Raw genomic sequence first — 13,381 nt, 5'->3', positions numbered from 1 at the left:
ATTTAATTTTAAATAATTATTATATTTCACACTTTAAGATGCATCATAATTATGTATAAATTTTAATCTTATATTCATATAATATTCAACATAATTTAGATAAGAAGAGTGTTTTTTTTTTTTTAATTTCTGCATTCAATTTTCCGAGTTTTTTTTTAAATGAAACTATTAGTCATAATCTATTAGGTATGGTTTGAAATTTATATTTTACCGAAAAGCTTAAAAGTTCATTGTAAACATTTCAAATAAATCACTTGATTTTCCAATTTAATCATAATAATTGATAAATATTTTATAATTTATTATAAAACATATTATACCTACTTTTGTTAATAATTATCGGGTATTCACTCTGTATAATAGTACAACGTAAGTTGATTTAATTTTAAATCATTATTTAGTTTTACACTATTTATAATATGCATCTTAAATACGTTTTATGTTCAATCTTAAGTTTATATTATATCCAACATGATTTAAATAAGAAGTGTGATTTTTTTTTTCTTAATCATCTGCATTATTTTTTCAGTGTTTCTAAATAAAAAACCTGTTAGTTATATTCTATTATAATTAAATATTAACCTTAAACTACTGTTTTTATAATGATTAACTCTATGCATGACGTGATAGTAGACATATAAGTATGAATATGTTATAACTAAGAACTCCATTTCAAATTAGTTTCAAACGATTTTTCTACCCTTATTGTCGTGATTGGACTTCAGCCAACCGTGCGAAGGTGCCTTCACGTCTGCGAGTAGGCAGTAGTAAATTAATGCACTACTTACAATATATAATAATGGTAATTGTGTATGATAAAGTTAAAATTAGTTTATAATTATATTTATCAATAACAAAAATGGTCTTCTTTTTTGTACCCACTATAATAATAAATACCTTATAACTATATATAATACCAATATAAAATAACGATAATTGAAACAATTTATTAACTCCGATTCAATAATTATGTCAATTAAAATGAATGCATTTAATAGCCTTATTGGTCCAATATAGTACCTAAATGACAAAAAAAATAGGAACAATGAGTAAAATAATGTATAAGTAATATTGTTGGCCTATGCCAGCTCCACAAGAGTATAATATGAAATAGAGCCTGTTTGTTCAACAATGTATAGTATGAAGTGGAAAATGTAATTATGAAATAGTTATTGTTGGCTTAACAATGTATACTACGGTGGTGTTGATCCTGGTAGGTGTCCGCGGTTGGCCGGTTGAACCTTGTGGAGGTGGAGGTAGTTTTGCAAAATAATACGCACGACACAAATTGTTTCGACAATACTATTATTTATATTTATGTTAAATATCAGCACGACAGGTTGATATGCGACGATACAGAAAGAGAACGTGGTTTTCGTCCGGTCGGTAGGTGTTCGTGGTGGAAAACAAAATGTTCACCTATCAAGTAGTCGGTGCGTGGGTCGGATTGCGAGAGACGTACGGGTTGGTTCGTATCGAATGGAGGTCGATGAACGAGAGAGCGTATCGCCGGTGGCCGGTACTCGTCAACGCGACCTGTTTTCCTGTCCCGCTATGTGCCTTTCGGCAAGGGAGAGTCGACTGAGTCGCGATGTCGTATCCCGTGGTGGTGGTTGACAAAAATGTAGACTAGGTCGCAATGGTGTACTGGTTTCTGTTACGTACCGTGTTACTATGAAATAGAAAATGAAATATTGAGGCTCGTCAGCCTATTACCTGGGAACTTGTGTCTTTTGGTGGCTTCAAACCGGAACGCTACCGCCTCGGGATGCCTACACTTGTACAATAAAAAATAATACAATATAAATTAAAATGTGTGACAATCCTGAGGGTGTACGACCAACCGGCCACCAGCTCAAACGAATATCTCAAGTAACAATGCATAACGAAACAAACCAACAGGTATACAAAAAAATTATGTGTTTTTGTGAGTATGTCTTGACCACCCTGAATTGGGGAATAATAATTAATAATTTTATAATGTAATAACGATGATACTTACAAAAATGATACAGTGAAAATATACAAAAAAACAGACCAACAACTACTGGTGTATAATAATGATACACAAAAAAAATACTGAAAACTAAGGCGCGTTAAGTATTGTTAGAAACAGACCACTGTCTGGGACAACGACCGTGCAGCTCGAGGAGTGAAGAGAAAAAGAAAGAGGAAAGAACGAACGTAATAAAATTATAAAATGTTTTTAGGTTGTTGGCTAGCCGAACTCTTATGAAAATGAATGAAAAAAGTTATAACATATTGCAGTACCTTCTGTAATAATAAATAGCTAAAATAACACAGACTTACGGTGGCACTGGACACATTACCATTATAGGATATTAAAACGGCAAACAATATTGAGCAAAAATAATACAAATTGAAGTACAAAAAAAATAATACGAAAAATACCGTTAGAACTACGCACGCCGCTCACTATCGGCCTGATAAGAGCATATCCCTAGTATCTACGCTAGTATCATAGCCGACAGCACGGACTACAACACTGGACTGGAAAGTGGAAACGTAGAAGAGGCTGGTGATGGGGGCCGGCCCGCTTAGTGTCTACGAGAGAGATGTAGAAACGGGAATTGTACGTGAGCTAATCTAGCGCAGCTTAGCTTACCACAGGCATACTACTCATTTCTTCAAACAATAAACTTAAGCATAATAAAGCGTAGTCCGTGCTTTAGAGTTAGGAATGTTCGGGTGGAACATAATATATGACAATATTATGTTATAGTTGGTGCTTATTATAATATAATATTTATGTAAGTTTATTTGAAGGGAATGGTTTATCATTAAAGTATAAAAGGCGCCTGATTCGCTCATGTACGATTCCATCTCGTACACCTCTCTCAAAGACACTAAGATGCCCGGCGGTTAACATATCGTTTCCAGTCCAGTGTTGTAGTAGCAAGGGGTAGACAATTAAATTTTATAACTTGGTAATCATACTTATCACACAAAAAGGTGGAGGCCATATTCTAATTTATGAATCAGTCTGCCCACACAATGGTAATAACATATCTACAATTATATTGTGTAAATATATAATGAAACTTAATAACAAAATGATACGGTTCAAGTTAAAATTTAAAATCTTTAAGTCCCACTGTTTGAAATGTTGGCTTATTTTTAATTAAATAGTATCTAGGTATATTATTCAATTATAATACAATTTAAATCTAATATGATATATCATATTATGAATACGAACATTTGATGTAATTCTTTGAAGTTTTTGATGTATTCATTGTAGAAATTAATACACCGATAACCACAATCAATTGACAAAAAAAAAATTCAATTAATGTAATAACAATTATTAGCACAAGCACAGAATAATATATGAAATTGTGAAAAAGCAATAGTTCACAATATGTATACAAACATTACAAGCTCGATGTATGATAGTGTTCATTAAAACTTAATTTCATAACCTAACAAATTCTCTGACAGCATAAATAAGAAGATGACGGCCACCATCCCCACTACATGCAAAACGTTCCTTGCTTTAAATGTCCTTTCTAATTTCATCTATTCTTTGGTAGTAGTCCGTGCCGACAGTGAGAAAACGTGGGAAGTGATGGCACAATAACAATAATAACACTCGCGCTGCTCAATGGCGCGAACAACCCTAATTACTATGTTTCGAAATTTATATTTTACCGAAAACCTTGAAAATTCATTGCAAACATTTCAAACAAATCACTTGATTTTCCACATTCATCATAACATTTGATGAATATTTTATAATTATAAAATATATAATACACTTATTAATTATTATCGGGTATTCTCTGTCTATAATAGAGCAAAGTAAGTTGATTAAATTTTAAATCATTATTTAGATTTACACTATTTATAATATGCATCCTAAATATATTTAAAGTTTAATCTTATGTTTATATAATATTCAACATAATTTAGATAAGAAGTGTGATTTTATTTTTTAAATATCTATATTATATAGATAGAAAGATAGAAGATAGATTTTATGGTATATGTGTAATAATGCATGAAATGCCTATAGAATTAAGTAGACCTCCTTATTATAAGGAGCACAAACATCGAAAAATAAGTAGGTACAGAATGTCAGTAGTAAATTATTAAAAAAGACTCATTTTGAGCGTTTTGCTGGCACCCCCAATATAGATCTCTTGTATTTTATTAGGGGTTGTAACACAAAATATGATCCATGAGCACATATCAGCGCAAACGAAATCTTTAGTAGTTAGAATTTAAAGTCTAGAGGTGGTATGCCAGGAAATTAAATTTTTTTAAATTATTATTTTGTAAGCTAAGTGCAACCAACTGGTACTACAGCTGTTTGAATCTGTTACTGTTACAGTCAGTTATGGAAAAGAACCCATATCTTTACATGTTAAAGTGGCCATTGATGTTTATCTTCTAATTGAATATGAGTTTTAGTGAAACAAATACTATTATGAAATAAGTTTAATTTAATTTTTTTTCATATTTATTTTCTGTAATTAACTAATAAATTATGAATAACCTAATCTTAAATTGTTTATATCAATATAATACTTATACCGTAAACCTGAATTTAAATCATGCGTTTTTCTTGACTTCCATCGTTTGTTCGTTGTAAAATTCTACAAATTAAATGTTTTGTAGAAGGTCATATTAGGTCATCCATGTAATATAATTTTTGTGTATTGTTATTATTATTAAATAATATGTTTATTATTTTCTTTCTAGTCTATGCAGTAAATGCAAATAGTAAGTGAATATTGTGGTATTTTTTTTTTAATGTTAATTCTGAAATTAAATTTATGTGATTTGTGTCTCATAACTTTTGTAAAAATGACCACCCTCAAATTTTTAATTTTTTGATGTGTACTATTGTAGTTATGAATCCATTCAGTTAGGCTATTCATCTTATTTAACAATATTTCGACTCTGGATTCATGAACTATAAAAAAAAAACTATGTTTCGTTTGATTTCAAATAAATCAATTAACTTTATATTTTAAAAGCGTTTGTATGTTTCAATCAATCCGTATCTAAGATATTACAGTAGGTCTACTATTAATATCCCATAAATAACAAATAATAATTATTTTCTTTTTTAGCTATGGTTAAACGTACGTGTAATATATTCAATTTAAATTATAATAAGTAAAATGTATTTATAGCATGGGTTTAATTTTTTAACAGTATTAAAATATATTTTTTTAACTGTATTAAAAACTAATATATAATAGTAGAGTAGGTATAGTTTATTATAATATAATACAGTTTAATATCGGTATGACAAATTTTACAATTTAATATTCAACAAAGTGAGCAAATGTATATTTTTTTTTGTGACAATAGAGAGAATAAAATAACGCTATTCGTACATATATACCGAACAGACATTGCAGAATATAATTTACGGATCAGGCCGTTTTCATCCAATTTTTCTTTAACGATCCCCAATTATCTAATAAATCTCAATTTCTACCAGGATCTGCTGTGAATGTTTATGATTCAATCATTTATAATGATGGAAAATAAGTCATAGTAAAACAATAGATCTTATACTCATAGACAGTGTGATGTGGGTTAGAGATGCGATCATTCCTAGTATGCCTGCAGTGATGCCATTCAATGCGACCAAAAACATTGTTATTAACATTTGCCATATAATATAATATGTTGATATTATAACAAATCAAAATAACTAAGTAATAATAACACAGTTAAATAAACAACTAGTATTAAATTACATTGATATATTCTCTGACGATGCATATACCAGAATATTACGTTACAATAAATTTGTATTGCATTTGCAGCAAACCTTGTTGTGTTTTTGGGCATGCGCAGAAGATAATTCCACACATGTGCAATGCACCCAATTTTTCCCGCGAGAACGATGATATCATGCTCCATCAATGAGTAAAACTGGAATCTACCTTCATAATTTCCAATGTTAGGTATTAGGTTAGGTATAGCCCAACAACATAATTTGATATGTTGGATTAAATAATGGCGACTAAATACATGATTATGATGGGTTAAATATTGAAGTAGCTAAATTAAGGATAGTTAAATAAGTACAATTAAATTCCATTAAAAAAAGTTACCTTGTTATGATGAAAAATGAAACTGTGTAGTTTGTGGATGAAATATTGAAGCATATCGTTTTCTATTTTTCTCTTTTTTATTAACATCTTATTTGTACTTGAATATTAAGAAATTATACGTAACTTATTAAAATAAGTTCTGTAGGATTCAAATAGATATGGTGATTTAATTAAAACGATGAATTAATGGTTAAATCTATTAAATAGATTAGGTAAATTCTAAAGAGTTACTGATGTATATGATGTAGAATTGGAAATTGTCATGATGTTTATTATTACAGATCTACGTAAAGAATACTTAAGGTTTATAACAAGTATGTACAATTTGTAAAATAATAATCTGGTGTTAGAATGATGTTATAATTTTTCTTATATAATACAATATATACACGATAATAAATAAATAAGTATGGGGGTGTAGTGTCCGGGCGGATTAAGACGTCGGTTGCGATGCACACCGTCGCGCGTCGCCGATTCGAATCCCGGTAATGGGCGGCATCGTTTTACAGGCAGTACACGCTGTCTGGAAAAAGAGGCCACCTTTTCCACCCGGGCATGACAGAAACCTACGGGTGCCCATTTGAAATTCTGCCAAAAACATCCACGAGTTCCAAACCAACAGTTCCTCGCTCACAGTTCCACAGACTAATGACCCTTGCTGTCGAAGCCTCAACCTAAATAATAAAAAAAAATATTAAATAAACAAGTAGGTACTAACAAATTGGGATAAGTGATGCTTGTTCAAGCTACCAATAGATTAAAGCATCAATGCTGTAAAAAATATGTTGGGATGGGCCGTATCTTGCCATTATTAAAATAAAAGTGTAATGTTTTAACATAAAAGAAAAAAATTTGAAAAAAGTCTTCTCAGTTTTCACAGCTCAATTAAATGTGTTAAATTTAACAAGTTACCCTGTGAGATATAACGTAGTGATTTCCAAATCCAAAGTGTTATATGCAGGGCTCGGGACTTAAAGCACTTAAAATCATTAAAATAAGCTCTTAAAAACATCATTATAATCTCTCAAATAAACATTTAAAAAACTTAAATTTTAGCAAAAATATTTACCAAAAGACAAAAAACTAAAAAATCAAACAAAATAAAAATAAATCTTTACCTTTATATAATAAAATAAATTTAACTTAACTTTCGAGACTTTAAGGATTTTCCGAGGGATTTTCTGAAAAATGAAATGTGATCGATATTTAATAGTTGAAAACATTATAAAAACGTAGAAATACTGTATCAAATAAGTAAAAATAATCAGAAAAACGGAAAATAAGCATTTTTTTGAAAAATCGCTGAAACAAGCGAAAAAAACACTTTCAAACTTCATAATTAAACGTATTATAGCATGACAATAAGCAAATGCTGTAAGTCCCGAGCCCTGGTTATATGATATGCATAATATTATTTTTCTTTTTTCAAATTTTTTTTATAAAATTTATCCGTCTTGATGAAAGTGTTGACAGGATTTAACAAAACCAGGTCATAAAATATATTTTATAATTATTAATAATTACATTTTTTTAGATAAAGCTAGTACGTATCATTAAATTATTTTATTTTGTAAAATATGTTGTTTGTTTTATGATTTTTACTCTTACAAAATTTTTCATTATGAGAAGTGTAGGTAGTAGGTATCCATTACAAGATCCAAGGAACTAACATTATAAACATCTAAGCAAGAATCGGAATTCGATTAAACACAACTACCTAAAAACAAATTTTGGTGGAGTGGGGTATACTAATAGAATAATTTGAAAAATGTGTTTAGTATATTCAATTAGATATTGTTCATGTGGCTTAATAATTAATATTAAATATTAAACGTGTGGATGTAAGTGATCTGAATCATAAATATATTATTCCCTAGAATATAATAGAATAATAAAAATAATTTTGGATAATTCCAAAACCCCATTTAATCCGTGTCTTATTTGTTTAAATTTAATTCAAGTGCTTAAATGTCATTTGTCAGCGTAAATCTGTGATTTTAAATAATTTCTCTAATGATTAAACGACTTTAAATGACTGAATTTTCTTTTCAATTGTATTGAATTATTCACATTTTTTTTTTTTTAAGGAGTTTTCAAATTGTCTCTGACGGCTGTAGCATTAAGTGAACATCAGTTTATTATTCTTCTTCTCAGCTTACCGGTCTATTAAGGACCATTGTTGCCTTTAAAGGCCACTACATCCCTCTATATTGTAAGTCACCTCATATGTCACATTCTGGTATATGACTTTCAAATCCAAGGCAACTTCATCGATCCACCGGGTCCTGGATCTTCATAGGGGTCTTTTTTAGTTCATTTTTTCCACGAATACTTTTTTTATTAGTTGACCATCCGCTTTCCAAGTGTGTCCAAACAATTCTAATCTTTTATTTCTAATAAAGGCTAGAATATCTGATCTTTTGTATAATTTCTATAGCTCTTCATTTTTTCTTCTATCAAACGTGTATGTTTCTCAGTTAAATCGTGGTCCAAATATATTCCGGAATCTTTTTCTTTCATATATTATTAACTTTCTCTCATCACCTTTTTAATGACCTTGTTAATGGCCATTGATTATAAATTATAGTATTTATAATCAATGATTATACGTAGTATAGTAACACCTGCTCTCGCTCATGATTCTTTAATTTATTTTTTGGTGCATATTGTTCTTGTTATTGACGTTTCCTCCTAAATACTTGAAGTTGTCTACTGCATCGAATATCCATGACATCACCACCATGTATTTAATTTATTTTTAATTTATATTTCAGCTCATTGATAGGATTGCCTTAAGTAGTCTCTCGGTTGTCTGGATAACTTCCTCTCTAGTATCACCTATCACTAAAATATCATCTGCGTAAGCCAACATCACTGATTCTCCACTTATCTCTATTTGCCGTTGTTCATGGATACCGTCGTGCCTAGCCACCGGTCGCTGTGTTCACGCCACCGACTTTTCGTCGTTGCCCAACCGTCTTGGCCTTTACTTGTGTTTTGTTTCTCTGTCTACCGGAATTGTTTTACGTCGCGAACCGGTGCGCCGTCGCCGTCAACAACACCATATTGGTTGTTTCCGTGCGCCCGAACCGTGTGGTGTTTCGTTTTCTCGTGTCGTATCGTCCGTTTTTTGTACGCAGTGCGTTTCCGCCGTTATCCCCACGTGTCTTGCCGTTTGACATACGCCGTTCACACGCGCCGGCTCGTAATTATTGCCCGAACCGTGTTGTGCTCGCTTCTCATTGTCGTGTCGTCAAATGTTCAACGAGAGCTCAACCATTCTGCGAATGATTAGTAACGAAGTCCAAAAGGTCGTTGACTCGTTGGCCGATTTCGCCATCGTTGATGTTCGGTGTATCGTCGCATTCAGGACTACCTCCACCTGCTGATTGTCATTCCGGGGCAACTACACCGTCACCATGTTATCATCGCTATTCAACTCCGATACCAGGTCGTACACACGTCATTTCGTATTTATTGTTTACTTTATTATTCGTATCATCGTGAAACGTATTACCAGGGCATAGACACTGTGTATAATGGCAAAATCTGGTAACTGGGGCCTTAAACACGGTCTTTAGGAGGGCGTGGAATGCATTATCAATTAAATAAATCATATCATTATTATCACACAAAAAGAGACAGAACTGATATAGTGTTTTTGTGATGCCCATTGGCCATATCCACGATTTAAGATATACAGGTTGCACAACGACCTATGTTTAATAGCGTCCCGCAGTGACTTTAAAAATGACACTATAAAACAGCTGTCGAAAATAGAGCATTAGCGCTCCCGGTGTCGAAATAAGCAAAACGCCTATGATTAAAGATCTAATATTATTATCTATTTTGAAATTTTCCGTCGCTTTTTGTGGTCATTTGATTCAGCTTCTGATTTTATACTATTTATTCTATTATTATACTTGAACTTGGACTTGAATATTTTATTTTATGTATAACAATAATAAAAAGACATAATATTACATAATAATTTAAATAACACTAATTTCCTTAGATAGTAATAAAAATTTTCCCTAGCTGTAGCGACACTGAAATACAATTTTCCCCTCAAGGAGCGTTGAGAGTTAATTTTTTTGAAGTGTCAGTTCTTGAGTCACAATATTTGTCTTCGTTGTGCAACCTGTATATCTTAAATCGTGGCCATATCTGCGTTATTTGTTTGTTTCTGTTTTTATAACTCCGTAACTAAGAGGGATACACGTTGCTAACATTCTAACAGATTACGGATACGGTACAATTTCCAATACGTCAACCGTTGGGATACAGTATTCCGATCAGCTGATCGAGTGTCTATTCTATATTGTTCTGTGGTATTACTTATTACTTATTTGTTGTCGAGTTATTATTCAATTGATTTATTGATCTGCCGACAGGATTGTGGTCGCGCATTTTTATTATTTACTAACACTAGTTGATAAGTCATTTCCGTTGCAGAACATTACAATGAAATATTGTTCTGTACATTGTCATATACCTACCACAAGACATTGTTGTTTATAGTTACCTCATTATTATACATAATCTAAAAAGCTTAACCCTTTCCTATACAGTCCATTCTCTCAATCTCTTCCCATCCCTTAGATCTACGAGGAAGACGATTCGACGAAGACAGCGACGCGAATCGTGTTTACATGTAACTGTCGCCTGCGCACACACACACATTTATACACGCGTTGCCCGGTTACGTGTGCAGTCAAACGCGCACAACACTATCGTCCTACTACAACTATCATCACACAACTAGTGCACGTACATCGTCTGGGAGGCTGGGGATTAACCATACGCCAACGATGCAACGTAAGCGGGCAACACCTGATGAAACAAAACGACGTCAATCTGAACGGCTGCTCTATGCAGGTTTTCCAGGTTGTGTAATGTTAGTTCCTTGAAAGGTTTAGAGATAGGTATTTCTGGATTTTGATTGTTACCGGTAATTATTTTGAGAATATTCATATATAGCGGCACATGACAAACACAGTTTAGTCTGTGGTGTCATGTTTAAACATTGTATATTTTAGTATTTTTTTGAGGTTTTTAAAAATAATTATTTTCTATAATATTTTGATTCTGTCTCTGTAAAAAGTATTAGGTATTATTGACCAAAACTTTGAAATTTAAATTTTTTTTTTCAATAAATAACAATTTAATTTTTTTCCAGTACAATCCAGCAGTATGTTATCAGTTTTATTTAGTAAAATATTTAAATATGTTTATCTTATGGTATATGTTCTTACAAAATTTCCATTGTAGAAATATAGGCAGAAAAATCAAAACAATTTCAGGGAGGGCTAGTATTTTAAAAATAAAAGTGTGTTTGTGATACTGACTTAACCTAACTAAAGAGCGGTTTGTTATTGGGGATGGAAAATTTACTCAGTGATGCTTTCTATAAATTTTTAGGAGTATTTCCAAGTCTAGGAACTTATCGGAAATATCAAAAAATTTAAAAAAATTAATATTTTGAAACATTTAATTAAACTTGTGGTTGTAAATGATTTGAATCAAAAATATAGTATCCATAATATCACTGTAAGAGTGTCTTATTCAAATTACACAGTGAAAAGTACATTTTCAGCGTAATTATGGGCTTTTAAATAATTAAAATGATAATACTTTGTAACGTGGTCGGGGGAACGACCAGTTAAATATAAGATATCCAGTGAGAGTCGTAGGACTCTATAGATATAATTACCGTAGCCAGGGGTAGATATATATATATATAACAGGATCTTAAATATATTTAAATAACTAGGATTCCGTTTCAGTTATCATTAAGTTTTATTATAGATTAAACACTTACAAATAATAATACTCACAAGCTATATAAATTATATTCTATCCAACTATCTGACTGTATCGTAGTTATACGGAGTTCGATGTTTGTTGAGTGTTGAGGTCTAAGGTACACAGTGAACTAACTTACTTCATACATGGTGTGTATTGACCATAGGTCTTACAGTTATGAGTGTGTGTTAATATTATTGTATTGGTCAGCAGTTCATCGTACATAATGTTAAGTGTGTAGACGTGTAGTACATATATATATATTTAGGTATCATGTAACATATTATAATTGTTACATTACTCCCTCCCTTAAAAAAAAATTTAAAAAAAAAAAATGACTGAACATGGTGAAGTTTTTCATGATTTTCCATGTTTTTTTTTTTTTTTTTACATTTTTATACATTTTTAACCTAATCTACATATGTATACATTATCAAATTTAATTGGTTTTGTAATTTCTAATCTCTATAACCTTAATTAACTTTCTTATATTGTCAATTATGACCATTAACAATTTATTTTAATTGGATGCTTTTCAAAATTTTCTAGAACCATATTTCTTTTTAACCATGTGTAGACTATTTGTATATTATAAGTATTTGCTTGCGAGTATTTCTACCCCGCCAGAGGCAAATTATACTTTTTATTTATACAAATAGTGTTGGTTTTACGTATTATAAATATGATTATGTTTTATTGTTATTATTTTTTTATAATTTAATAATATTCCCATTTAATAGCAATAATCGACAATATAAGTATTTCTGATGGTATAAAAATATAGTACTCAAAAATGAACATAAAAAAAACAAAAAAAAAAATTATAATTTAATACAATAACCTTAATCCATAAATAATTTGAATATTGTTGGTTCTTTTAGGTTGATTAACCCAGCTAAATTGGTGTTTGACATCTGCTATATCTGAAACTCGACTTTTATGTTAACATTATAAAGAGAAAAAAAATTAATATATATATAAATATTTAAGTATTACATAATTTAGTTAATTATAAACCGGTACCAAGTTGCACTGATTTTTACTATAATTTTTCGTTTATCAATTATCACGTAATATATTTAAGTTTCGACAATTTCTTCAACTGTTATATTGTTATCTTTTTGTATTTTATTCTTATTCACGTGATATACTACATTGACTTTATCCTGGGTTTTGTTATTAGTTTTTTTACCCCTATTTTTTACGTATCTAATTATTTTATATGTTATTACCACTATTGTTATTATTATTAATGCTGTAATTCCGGTAGAGTGAATATTTGTTGTTTTTTCTTTAGCATTATCTCTTAAAAGATTTTCTATTTCTCTATTTAAAACTGAAAGTGATTTTGCATGAAGTTTTAAGTCATTGAATTTTCTGGGTATTTCAATCGTATCTGCGTTATCTTGTGGTACATTTTGTTTCATGATTATCTTATTTAAGTTTTTGGTAAAGTTAGGTAGATGGAAAGGAGGTAA

Source organism: Diuraphis noxia, unplaced genomic scaffold, assembly GCF_037042655.1.
Source record: "Diuraphis noxia isolate RWA-SAM2 unplaced genomic scaffold, SU_Dnox_SAM2 contig0003, whole genome shotgun sequence".
In the NCBI taxonomy this organism is placed as follows: domain Eukaryota; kingdom Metazoa; phylum Arthropoda; class Insecta; order Hemiptera; family Aphididae; genus Diuraphis; species Diuraphis noxia.
Note: the sequence above shows the minus strand (reverse complement) of the source record.